Source organism: Phacochoerus africanus, chromosome 9, assembly GCF_016906955.1.
Source record: "Phacochoerus africanus isolate WHEZ1 chromosome 9, ROS_Pafr_v1, whole genome shotgun sequence".
In the NCBI taxonomy this organism is placed as follows: Eukaryota; Metazoa; Chordata; class Mammalia; order Artiodactyla; family Suidae; genus Phacochoerus; species Phacochoerus africanus.
In genome coordinates this window covers 73,424,452-73,436,585 of record NC_062552.1, presented here as the reverse complement: position 1 = coordinate 73,436,585, position 12,134 = coordinate 73,424,452, and positions in this window count along the sequence as shown.

The window sequence follows — 12,134 nt, the reverse complement described above, 5'->3', positions numbered from 1 at the left end:
GATATAATCACTTTTGTGTGGTAACCTAGTATTCTGAAAACTAAATTCATTTATTAGCTCTTCTTTTATTATGTATTTTATTCTATTGTATTTTCCTATGCCAGATGCTGTGCTAAGCAGAGAAGAAACATTACTTTATTCTATACTTAACAATTCTTGAGATAGGTTCAATTATTATTTTAACAGCTTTATTGAGGTATAATTGATATACAAAGAACTGCACATATTTAATGCATAGAACTTGATGAGTTTGGATATATGCAAACCCTTGTGATACCATTTGCACAATCAGGATAGAAATACCTAACTTCTTTCCAAATTTCCTTATATCTCAATTTTGGGGGAGGAGAGCTATACTTTTAACAAATTCTGAAGTGCACAATATTGTATTTTTAATTCTAGGTGCTACTGTGTGGTAGCACAGGTCTCTAGAACTGATTTACCTGGGGTAACTGAAAAATTTTACCCAATGAGTAATACCTCCCCATTTCTCTCATCTCCCTAGCCCCTGACACCACTATTGTTTTCTCTGCTTCTATGACTTTGTTTTAGATACTTCATATAAATAGACTCATGTGGTATTTATTCTGTTATGGTTTATTTCACTTAGCATAGAAGTGTTAGTGAGGTGATGTAGAAATTAGAAACTTTGGTAGTCCTCACAGCAGGTTAAGGATCTGGTGTTGCCACATATGTAGTGTAGGTCACAGCTATGGTTCAGATTCAATCCCTGGCCCAGGAACTTCCATATGCCATATGTGCGGCTGAAAGAGAAAAAAAACAAAAACAGAAATTGGAATAATTGTATTGCACACTGTTAGTGGGAATGTGAAATGGTGCAGCAACTGTGGAAAACAGTATGGAGGTTCTTCAAAAAATTAAAAATAATACTATATATATTTCAGAAATCCTACTCTGGGTATATATCCAAAATAACTGAAATCAGGATCTTGAAGAATTTTCTGTGCTCTCATGTTCATTGTAGCACTATTTACAATAGCAAAGACATGGAAATAACCCAAGTGTCTGAAAACAGGTTAAGTGGGTAGAGAAAATGTGGTATATACATAGAATGAATTAATCTGTATTAAAAAGGGAGGACAGTTCTGCTGTTTATAACTTTATTTAGTAGTTCTTGACTGATATTTTACTCTTAAACTTACATTTTGAAATAAACTTCATGATGTAATACCCTTTTTACATATTGCTGGTTTTCATTTGCTTATATTTTTGTGAAGGCTTTTTGTATTCTTATCTGTGAAGGCATTGATGGGAAGTTTTATTTTCTTGTAGTATCTTTGTTTGATTTTGGTATCATGCTTTCCTTATGGAATTTACTGAGTCTTTCTTTCTCCTCAATTATCTGATAGAGTTTATGGAAAATTAATTCTTTCTGAAATATGTGATGAATTTGATTTGTATAGACAACTTGGCCTTGCCTTTCCTTGGTGGGAAAGTTTTTAACTCAAATTCAGTGTTTTTGGTAGATATTGGAATACTCAGATTTTTATTATTTCTAAATCATTTTATAATATGTCTTTTAAGGAATTATTTCATCTGAGTTTTCAAATTTATTGACACAATTTTCATATCATTTTAATGTCTGTCTTTTTTTTTTTGTCTTTTTGTCTTTTCCAGGGCTACACCCATGGCATATGGAGGTTCCCAGGCTAGAGGTCTATTCAGAGCTATAGCGGCTGGCCTACACCAGAGCCACAGCAATGTAGGATCCGAGCCATGTCTGCAACCTATACTACAGCTCACTGCAACGCTGGATCCTTAACCCACTGAGTGAGGCCAGGGATCAAACTTGCAACCTCCTGGTTCCTAGTCAGATTTGTTAATCACTGAGCCATGATGGGAACTCCTCATTTTAATATCTGTAAAATGTATAAAATCCTGTCTTTCATTTCCAGTACTATTTTTGTTTTCTCTCATTCTCTTTTTTTGGATAAGTCTACTGTAAGATTTACCAATGTTTGTTTACCAACATATTGATACTTTCAAGGTTTTGTTGGTTTTCTCATTCTTTGTCAATTTTCTGTTATATTTGTTTATTATTATAGCATCAGTATTTTCTACCTTTTGCTACTATGTGTTTGATTTGCTCTTTGCTTTTAGTTTATTTAAAAACTTAGGTCATTGACTGAGAGACTTTTTTTTTCTAAGAATTTAAAATTAAGAGGACAGTTTTCCTATACTGCTTTAGCATCATCCCACATATTTTAATATACTCTTTTCATTTTCATTCAGTACAAAATATTTCTAATTTTCTTTGCAATTTCTTTTTTGAACCATAAGTTATTTAGACTTGTGTTTTAAAATATCCAGATACCAGGGATTTTTCTATATATTTTTCAGTTACTGACTTCTGTTTAAATTTCAATTTGGTCAGGAAGTATGTTCTTATGATGTCAATCTTTTTAAATTTTTTGAGACTTGTTTTATGGTTTCGTAGTTCTTGGTACTAATGTGTATTCTGGCGATGTAAAGTGGAGTATTCTACAATGTAAATTAGATCAAGTTGTAGACAGTGTTGTTCAGGCCTTCTATATGGTTCCTTATCTTCAATCAAGAATGTTCTGGTCTCCAACTGCAACATGGGTGTTTATTGCTCCTTTTAGTTCTGTTATATTTTGCTTCAAGTATTTTGAAGATTTGTTACTGGGTACATACACACTTAGAACTTTTCATTTTCTTAATGAATTGACCCTTCAATCATTATGAGTTATCCTTTTTTATCCCTCATAATATCCCTTATTTTGAATTCTACTTTGCCTACTACTTATGGAACCCCCTCCGGCCTTCTTATGATTAATGTTTGTGAGGTCTATCTCTTTTCCAGATTTTACTTTTAAACTATTTATTTCTTTGTGTAAAAAATGGCTTTATCATAGAGAGGAAATAGGTCTTGCTTTTTTATCCAGTGTGTCAATCTTCCCACTTTAATTGGGGTTTAGATCATTTATATTTAATGTATGTATACAGTTTATTAGGTTCATATCTATACTAAGCTCTGTGTTAATAAATTTTTCTGTTCTTTTATTTTTTTTCCTGTCTTACTTTGCATTAATTGAGGAGTATTTGGTTTTCCTATTCTAACTCACTGATTTATTTGCTACATCTCTTTTTAAATTTTTTTAGGAGTTCTCTACATTTTACGATATGCATTTTAACTTAAAGTCTACTTTCAAATGCTATTATACTACATGTAAGACCAGTTTTCTTTTATAATTTAAGCAAGTGAGCTGACATTCACATAAGAAAAGTATAATGTAAGGTGACTTTCAGGTTCTGTGTGATAGGCCTAGAGTATTGGATTTGAAATTCATATCTCAACGTATTGCTGCTTGCCTATTTTTCATAAGAAACATATTATTGCTATCCTGAAGATATATCTTTTTGTTCTCCAAAGTACTGGGATAAGAAAGCAAGGCTAGATTGACATAGACTTTTCAAGGAACATAAGACAATTAGTCAATAGAGTTGGGACATGGAATTTATGGGGGTATTTTGTTTTGTTTTGTTTTGTTTTTAATCTGTGCATCCACAGAGCACAGCACAGTGTCAGGTCTGGTTCATCTAGAGTCCTGAAAATATATACAGTCAAGAACTCTAGTATATCATTAAATTACCCAGAGCACCTTTGCTACATCCTTTTGAACAGGGTCATCAGATTTATTACAATTTCATGTATCTGAAAATATTTTTTTTTGTCTTTTTGCCATTTCTTGAGCTCCCGCGGCATGTGGAGGTTCCCAGGCTAGGGGTCGAATCGGAGCTGTAGCCACCGGCCTACACCAGAGCCACAGCAACACAGGATCTGAGCCGCATCTGCGACCCACACCTCAGCTCACGGCAATGCCGGATCCTTAACCCACTAAGCAAGGCCAGGGATCAAACCCTCAACCTCATGGTTCCTAGTCGGATTCGCTAACCACTGAGCCATGACGGGAACTCCTGAAAATATTTTTTATGATGAGGAAAGTTAAACTTGTTAGGTAAGGTGTTTTAAAAAATCTCTTCATAAAAAGCTATCAAATATACTCCTTGGGATTTTGATTATTTATTCTTTTTTTTCTTTTTTTTTGGCTTTTTAGGGCTGCACCTACTACTTATGGTGGTTCCCAGGATAGGGGTGGAATCAGAACTGTTAGCTATTGGCCTATGCCACAGCCACAGCAATGCAGGATCCAAACTGCATCTGTGACCTACATGCAGCTCACAGCAATGCTGCAATGCTGGATCCTTAACCCACTGGGTGAAGCCAGGGATCAAACCTGCATCCTCATGGATACTAGTTGTGTTCATTAACCACTGATCCACGATGGGAACTCCCAGATTATTTATTCTTGTATGACACAGGAAGGCATCATGGGCCTGAGTGATTTTTGGAAGACATAATAAGTCAGAGAGGTCTCTATCTCTTTTCCTTTTGATTTTTTCTGAAACCCTGAGAAAGCATGGCTAATGAGGAGGCATGGAGTATTAGGAAGACGTTTGGAGGTAGAGAAATCTCAAAGGCAAGAAGATGAATTAGAATATTACTAAGAAATAATAATATTTGTGTCTATGTTGTCTATGTATTTTCATATCCAGGATGTTACTTTTCTTTTAAAATTAGATGCTATTTTTTCCTTTTAATTACTTTACTTTTTTATACTTGCATAAATGGGAAACCAATATCACCTGTAATAAATACAAAGTAATAAAAAATAAATTCAGTAATTAATGTTTTTGAGCTTATAATATGTGACAGAAAATAAGTTTTGTTTCTTTTGTTTGTATAGATGCTATTTTTGATACAGTTTAGTGAAAGTTACCTTGTTCTATTTTTGATTGCTGTTTGTTAAATTTAATGCTAAACTTTTTACTCTTTTGAGAAGTGAGGAAAAAACTTATTTCCAAGACTTGTTTTTGTTAACATCCACAAATTATGAATTAAGATATTGTTTCCAAGAGTTATGATCATCAGTTATGTCTACTATTAGAAGAAATAAGGTGACATAAATTTATTGCATATCTAAAATAATCCTTTTTATATTCAGTTATTCTTTGTTACAGAAGTCAAAACATTTGTTTTTCTCTGAAATTCTTTCAAGATAATATGTCCTTATCAATTTATTTTTAATTAAATACATGTGCTTTAATAAATGCCATTATTTTTGTTTGTTTTAAAATGGAATTGTAATAAGAAGTTCTTTTACGGGAGTTCATGTAATGGCTCAGTGGTTAATGAATCTGACTAGGAACTATGAGGTTGCAGGTTCAATCCCTGGCCTCGCTCAGTGGGTTAAGGATCCGGCATTGCCGTGAGCTGTGGTGTAGGTTGCAGATGTGGCTCGGATCCTGTGTTGCTATGGCTGTGGTGTAGGCTGGCAGCTGTAGCTCTGATTAGACCCTTAGCCTGGGAACCTCCATATGCTGCAGGGGCAGCCCTAGAAAAAGGCAAAAAGACAAAAAAAAAGTTCTTTTTTTAACATGCTAAGAAATAAATTTGACTCTTAGAAATATTTCTTTTCAAGGTATCATTGATGGCTGTATTCAATACCAATTTTTCAGAGTTTTATTTGCTTCAGAGGAGCTCTTTTGAGGAGAGAGATCAAGTCATGTGGAAATTTTCTTCCCTCTCTATAACTGTAAGCTGCCAGTAACCCTTCAGAGCTCTGGGTCTCAGTGAATCATCAATTGAGAGGTAGGTAAGCTTACTTCTGGAACATCATTAAGGTACATTAATTTCATTTGAAATATTTATCAGAAATTTAAATCTCTTGTATTCTTTAATTTTCATATCCTGTAATTTGTAAATCATTCAATTTATTGAAAGTCTATAATGAACAGGTCCTAGGGCAATAAGAGCATGGTTTATACCCACTTGAGGTTTAATCTAAATAGGGGAGCTGCCATAGACTGAATATTTGTGTGCCTCTCAGATTCATAGGTTGAAATCTTAATCCCCATTATGATGATATTTCAAAGTCGAAACTTTGGGATGCAATTAGGTCTTGAGGATGGAGTCCTCACAATGGGAGTAGTTCCCTTATAAGAAGAGACACAAAAGAGCTCCTTCTCTCTCTTTCTCTTTTATGTGTGAGGATACAACAAGAAAGTGGTCATCCACAAGCCGGGAAGTGGGTTCTCACCAGACACCAAATCTTCTAGTGCCTTGATCTTAGACTTTCCAGCGTTCAGAACTGTGAGAAATAAATTTTTTTTTTGTCTTTTTGCCTTTTCTTGAGCTGCTCCCATGGCGAGGGGTCTAATTGGAGCTGTAGCCACTGGCCTATACCAGAGCAACAGCAACACAGGATCTGAGCCGTATCTGCGACCCACACCTCAGCTCACGGCAACGCCGGATCCTTAACCCACTGAGCAAGGCCAGGGATCGAACCCACAACCTCATGGTTCCTAGTAGGATTCATTAACCATTGCGCCACGACGGGAACTCCCCGAGAAATAAATGTTGTTTAAACCACCCAATCTTTGGAATTTATTATGGTAGCCCCAAATGACTAAGACAGGATCTAAGACACAAACATGGAGAATGCAGTGTTTTTTGGTGGAGGTATGGAAGCAGAAGAAAGTACCTTTGGATGGTAGATAGAGCAGAATCCTAATGACAGCAGAGTTTTGATTGACACGTTGGCTGAAAGGATAGTACATGAATTATGGCATTATGAATACAAGCATGCTGGCAGAAATACAGCTCATATTGTAGCAATGGTTTTTCTTTATTTAGGTGATGTTATGTGTCTGAAGTAGAGAAGTAGGGGTCAAAGCTAAAAAGCTATACTCACACAATATTGATTTCAGAAGGTGACTACAAGATTAGGTAGTCTAACCTAATTTTTAAAATGAGGAAAATGAGGGACACATTTGTTTGGTGTCCAGTGTGTAGTTCATATTTTTTTGAATTCCATTTTGTCTCTTTAGAGAGGGCTATCTAGGGGTCATACTCCAGAGAGCCCTAATCACTTTGCCTTGTGTTCACATTTGATTTGGTAAAAAATGATAATCACTAAAGATTTTTGAGGAGAAAGTAGCATGATCAGAGTCATGCTAAGGAAAATTCCTCTGAGAACTCTTTGGAAGATGGATTTGAGTGGAGAGAGCCTGAGGATGGGAAGTAAGTTAAGAGTTTATTTAACAGGCTAGAAGAGTAAAAAGGATCCATACTATAATGATAACAGTAATAAGAAAGAGGATATGGGGATATATATTTATATAGATGCATTATTTGCTTAGTGCTACCAATTGAATGTTTGCATCCTGTTAAAATTAATATATTGGAACTCTAATCCCTAATGTGATGGTATTTGGAGGTGGGGCCTTTGGGAGCTAATTAGGTCACAAAGGTGGAGGTCTCATGAATGTCATTAGTGACCTCATATGAATGAACAGAACATGAGCGAGACTAACCCACTGACCTAATAAGAATCATGCACATATAACACAGGCAAACACAAAATCACTCTGAAAAGCTTTATTTCTATTATGGGAAAAGTATCTCTCAAAGAGCCAGAACAGCTAGACAAACTAGAAACTGTGCCGTGGAAACGATTCCTCTGGAGCCATCACCCAAGAGAACCAGTTATGTAGTGGAGATATATCATAGAACATGTCAGGCACTCAGAGGATGAAAGACTCTCTCTCTGTCTCTCTCTCTCTCCCAGAGCGTATTGCTCATAACAAAAAGAATTAATGAAAAAGAACTTAGGATGTATTCAAATGTGCTGAATTATTATTTTAAAAATTGGAGCTAAAAAGACCCACAGCCTAACTTCATGTTTCATATAATGGAAAGCCAAACAGATTCATGTATTTTATGTAAAATGACTGAATTTGACAAATTGGTCTATAGAGTGAAAAAAACTTGTTCTAGAACCTGTGAATCCTGATTGTCTGCCCAATTTTCTCTCCTTTGTTTTAAGAATTTTGGCTAGAAACACACCAAAGGCAAAATTGTAAAGAAAAATTACATGAAATTTTAAAAACACATGAAAGTTCTAGGATAGTGTTAAGAAATTATATTAGCTACTTATGCACTAATTTCTCAAGCTACACTGAGAAACATATAACATCTTTTCTATGGTTCAACTATTCTCATTTACTCATTCTAATAGCCTCTAGTTATTTCTGCCAGCTTCCTATTCTGCTTTAAAGGCAGAAGATAAGTATCTCTGTAGTCAAAGCAGCTGTGTGTTCTCTTCAAACTTCCTATCTGGGTGCCACAACTTACCAAGGCTGGCTTTGCAGTAAGGCTTTTCTCTTCCTAGTTGTATAGCCTTAGGCCAGTTACTCCCTGACTTATTTTATTCAATTATAAAACTGACATGGTAATAGTAAGACCAGATTATAAGGTCACATTAAGACTAAAATGATTAATACATGTAAAGTACTTAGAGGAATACCTGGCATATAATGTGTTCATTTTTTTCCTCAAAGTTAACAAATGTTATGACTTGAACGAAGCATGGCTATCCCTTCATGGTGAACTATAAGCTATTTATTTATAGCTTTGTGCATTATGCAGTTTCTTTGTGAAACCCTTTTACCAATTTGATGCCCACCCTTTCATCATTTTTCTGCTCATATCCAAGACTATTTGATAGAAAACAGGTGCAAACAATAGAGAATAAAACCATATTTGCTATAATTGTTATGTCCCTTTTTAAGGTTTTATAAATGACTGGATGTGGAAGCAGGTAAATTGAAAATATTCCAAAAGCATGTTGAATATTGGTATAAATCAGTCAATTTAATTGACACACCTTCTTATTTTCTTTTTTCCTGGACTTTAAAGCCCAGATAATTGAGATCTGGGTTCACTATTCCAAATTATAATAAATGTTGGATGTTTGATGTATTTGTAAAAAGAACTATAAAGCTAGACCTGTTCTGTGATTCATAATCCAAACTATGTGCTAAATCAGGACCGATGCTTCTTGCATGACTTCCCAAGAATTTGTTTATATAATAGCTACTTAATATGGATGTGCCAGATATAATGATGAATGAATGATACCTCCATTGAAGAAAGCTGCAATAGTTTCCGTTTACTATATACAGTGGTATATATCTATCTAAGCCTGCATATGATTTAAATATAATTCATTATTACTGAGGCAAAACCTAATACACCAGATAAGATAGCTTAATGGTGGATTGATTGTATAACAAAAGCAAACTAGTAAGGTTTTTTTAATTTTTTTCTTTTCTTCTTTTTTTTACGTTCTTATGTTCTTTGGGAAGAACTGTGAGAGAATAATTAAGACGCAGACATGAATTCTCTAGTGGTATCTTGACCATAGCTAAGAAACACAACTTACAGCAAGATGTAATTGAAAACAATGAAAAAAAAAGTCAAACATAAAATTTAGGAAAGTAAAATTTCTAGACCCTGGAATAGGACTATGGAGGCATAAGGGCAGAACCAGGTAGATTATGCTCTTTGAGTTTCAAAAACCCTTGTTTTGATGGGGTTAATTCAGTAGAGAAAAAATAATGGTTTATGAGAAAATCATACTGTACAGATAAAAGCTACTTCTTTGTTGAAGGAAATTTTACCAACAGTTGCATCTTTTGGAGGTAGATTTGAGTAGAACCAGAAGTTTGTATGTATTTTGGCCTTGGGCAGCTGAGCAGAAATTTAGCTGTTAGTAATCCACATTCACATGGGCACACACACACCCCATCCCTATCTCAAAAACAAACACAAAAACAAACTTGTGTAAAAAGTTCCTGTGTTTTTCTTTTGTCTTTCTTGGCTCATCTTCCTTTCTTCTACCCTCCCTCTCTTCCTCTCTCCCTTCTCCTCCCTTCCTTTCCCTTTCTTCATTTCATTTTCATATTCAAGTTAGAAACAACTCTTTCTACAGTGCAAAACCTTCACTGCTGTAATCATTCCACATCCATCAGCTCAGTTCATTCGTTTCAGACCATCTGCTGCCCTCTTGTGGCCATATAATCCACCGACCTATGCCCCAGCTCTAAACACTTAACGGTTTCTGTCGTTAAAGAAGCTGTTTCGTCAGTCAGAAGGGACTGACATCTCAAACTGTAACTTCCTTTTTTTCTGTCCTATATTATACCATTGTCTTCTAATGCAATTTTTAGGTAGAATTTGTAAGAATTATGTGTAAGTGATCATTTTTTTAAAAAAACAAAGCATAATACATCATTGAAGTGATTATGTCTTCTGAGGAAGTTTGCAAGTAATGCCGTTCATTTTCTCATGTTGTGTCTTGGATAAAGATTTTATGTTAGCAGATAATGTATAAATATATAAATAACCATCACTTTACCATATAGTAAAATATATAAAGTAAAAATATTTCAAAAAACCATCAGTTAAATTATTGATCAGTGATTCAATAAAACCATATCTTCATATAATGTTTCAAGTAGAATTATTAATTTTAATAGGTTTCGAAAGTTTGGTTTTCTAAGAGATTCTAAATTTCAGTACCTCATAATACATGAAACAATACACTCGTCTTTGAAGTCATTACACTTCATTTTAAGTCTTCTCTTTCATATCAAGATTCCAGTGTTCTTTTTGGGTCAAAAGAATAAAGCCAAAGCTAAAGCAGGGATAAAGAATCGTTTTATTAAATTTGACATGCATGTCCCTGATATTCCTCATCACATTGTCTTTTATTTTCAGCTTCTTATTATCATTTTAAATTAGGAGCAGAGATATTTAACTTACTCAATATAATGCTTTAATGAAAACTAAAGAGCTAATTCAGAGTAGCACCATATACTCAGCTGCTCTGAATGCTCAGCAAACCTGACAATTCCATTTAAGAGGAACTTTTTATTTCTTTATTTGGGCTGTTATTTAAAGACTATATCATATAGTTCAAATGTTACTATTAAAATTATTCCTAATTAAAATATTCAAGAAGGTGGGGAGAAAGGAAACAGAGATTGAATATTAAAACATGGTACTACTACACTGTTAGCATTTGAGACACTGTCACTCATAAACACCCAAGAGTCAGGTCCACTCTGTATTTAGAGCCTAGAAAACAAGGACTCTGGGTCTTCTTTGAAAACAATATGTGATTTCTTTAAAAAGAAAAAATCAAAGTCTCTGTGGGAAAAATCAGAATCATTGTGGTTTAGTAGTGGTCATGGTTTGACCATGCTTTGGGTGCATTCTCTTTATAAAATGTAGGGTCTCTAAAGGTCTTAGAGTAGCTCTTAGCATCATCGTACCATATGATTAAACTGAGTGGAAGCAGAGAAAGCAGAATAGTGACTGAATGAGCAAAATATGGGATATTTCACATATTTCTAAACTAATGACTGTGATGTTTACTTAAGAATGAATCATTGGTTGGGATGGAAATCCTGTGAAATTAGATTGTTATGATCATTATACAACTACAGATGTGATAAATTCATTTGAGTAATAAAAGAAATGATACAGAAAAAAAAGAATGAATCATTGGTTATTGATCACTGCATACAACATTTTACCAAAGATACATGCCCTTTCTTTGTAAGTTTCACTATCCTCATCTCTGGAATGGGAAAGATAACTGTGATAGTATATATCATGAATGATTTTATACATATATATACATTATATATATGCTAACATTTATGTATAACAGACTTTTTTGTATTAATATAAATATATATGTGTGTGTGTGTATATATATATACACACACACAATAAAGGTTTTTCTCCTTTAGAACTGAGTGAAATGGGAAGACGTCTTTCATCTGGATTAAATTTGACTATTCAGTTACCATTTTAAGCTCTCCTATGACCTCTCTTCTTTACCATCAGAGCATAATTTAACCCAGAAGATAGAGCCAAAGTGATTGTTTTAGGCTGTTTTAGAGAAAAGAGTAACTTTCCCAATTAAATACTTTAAACATAGAGCATGCCTCTTTATTATATAAACACATTAAGTCTAACCTTATGTAGCATTAACTAAAAATGTTTCCATCTGAAAGATGGTTAGACTGTGCATAGTATATAAAATCTGCTCCAATTGTTTAAACAGAGTAAACGTGAGATATCTATTTCTCTCTAGAAGATCATATTAGCTTATTACTTTAGTATTCAATGCCACTAACTAAAACTAAATCCATCTCCAGCCTAAAAGAAAATATTT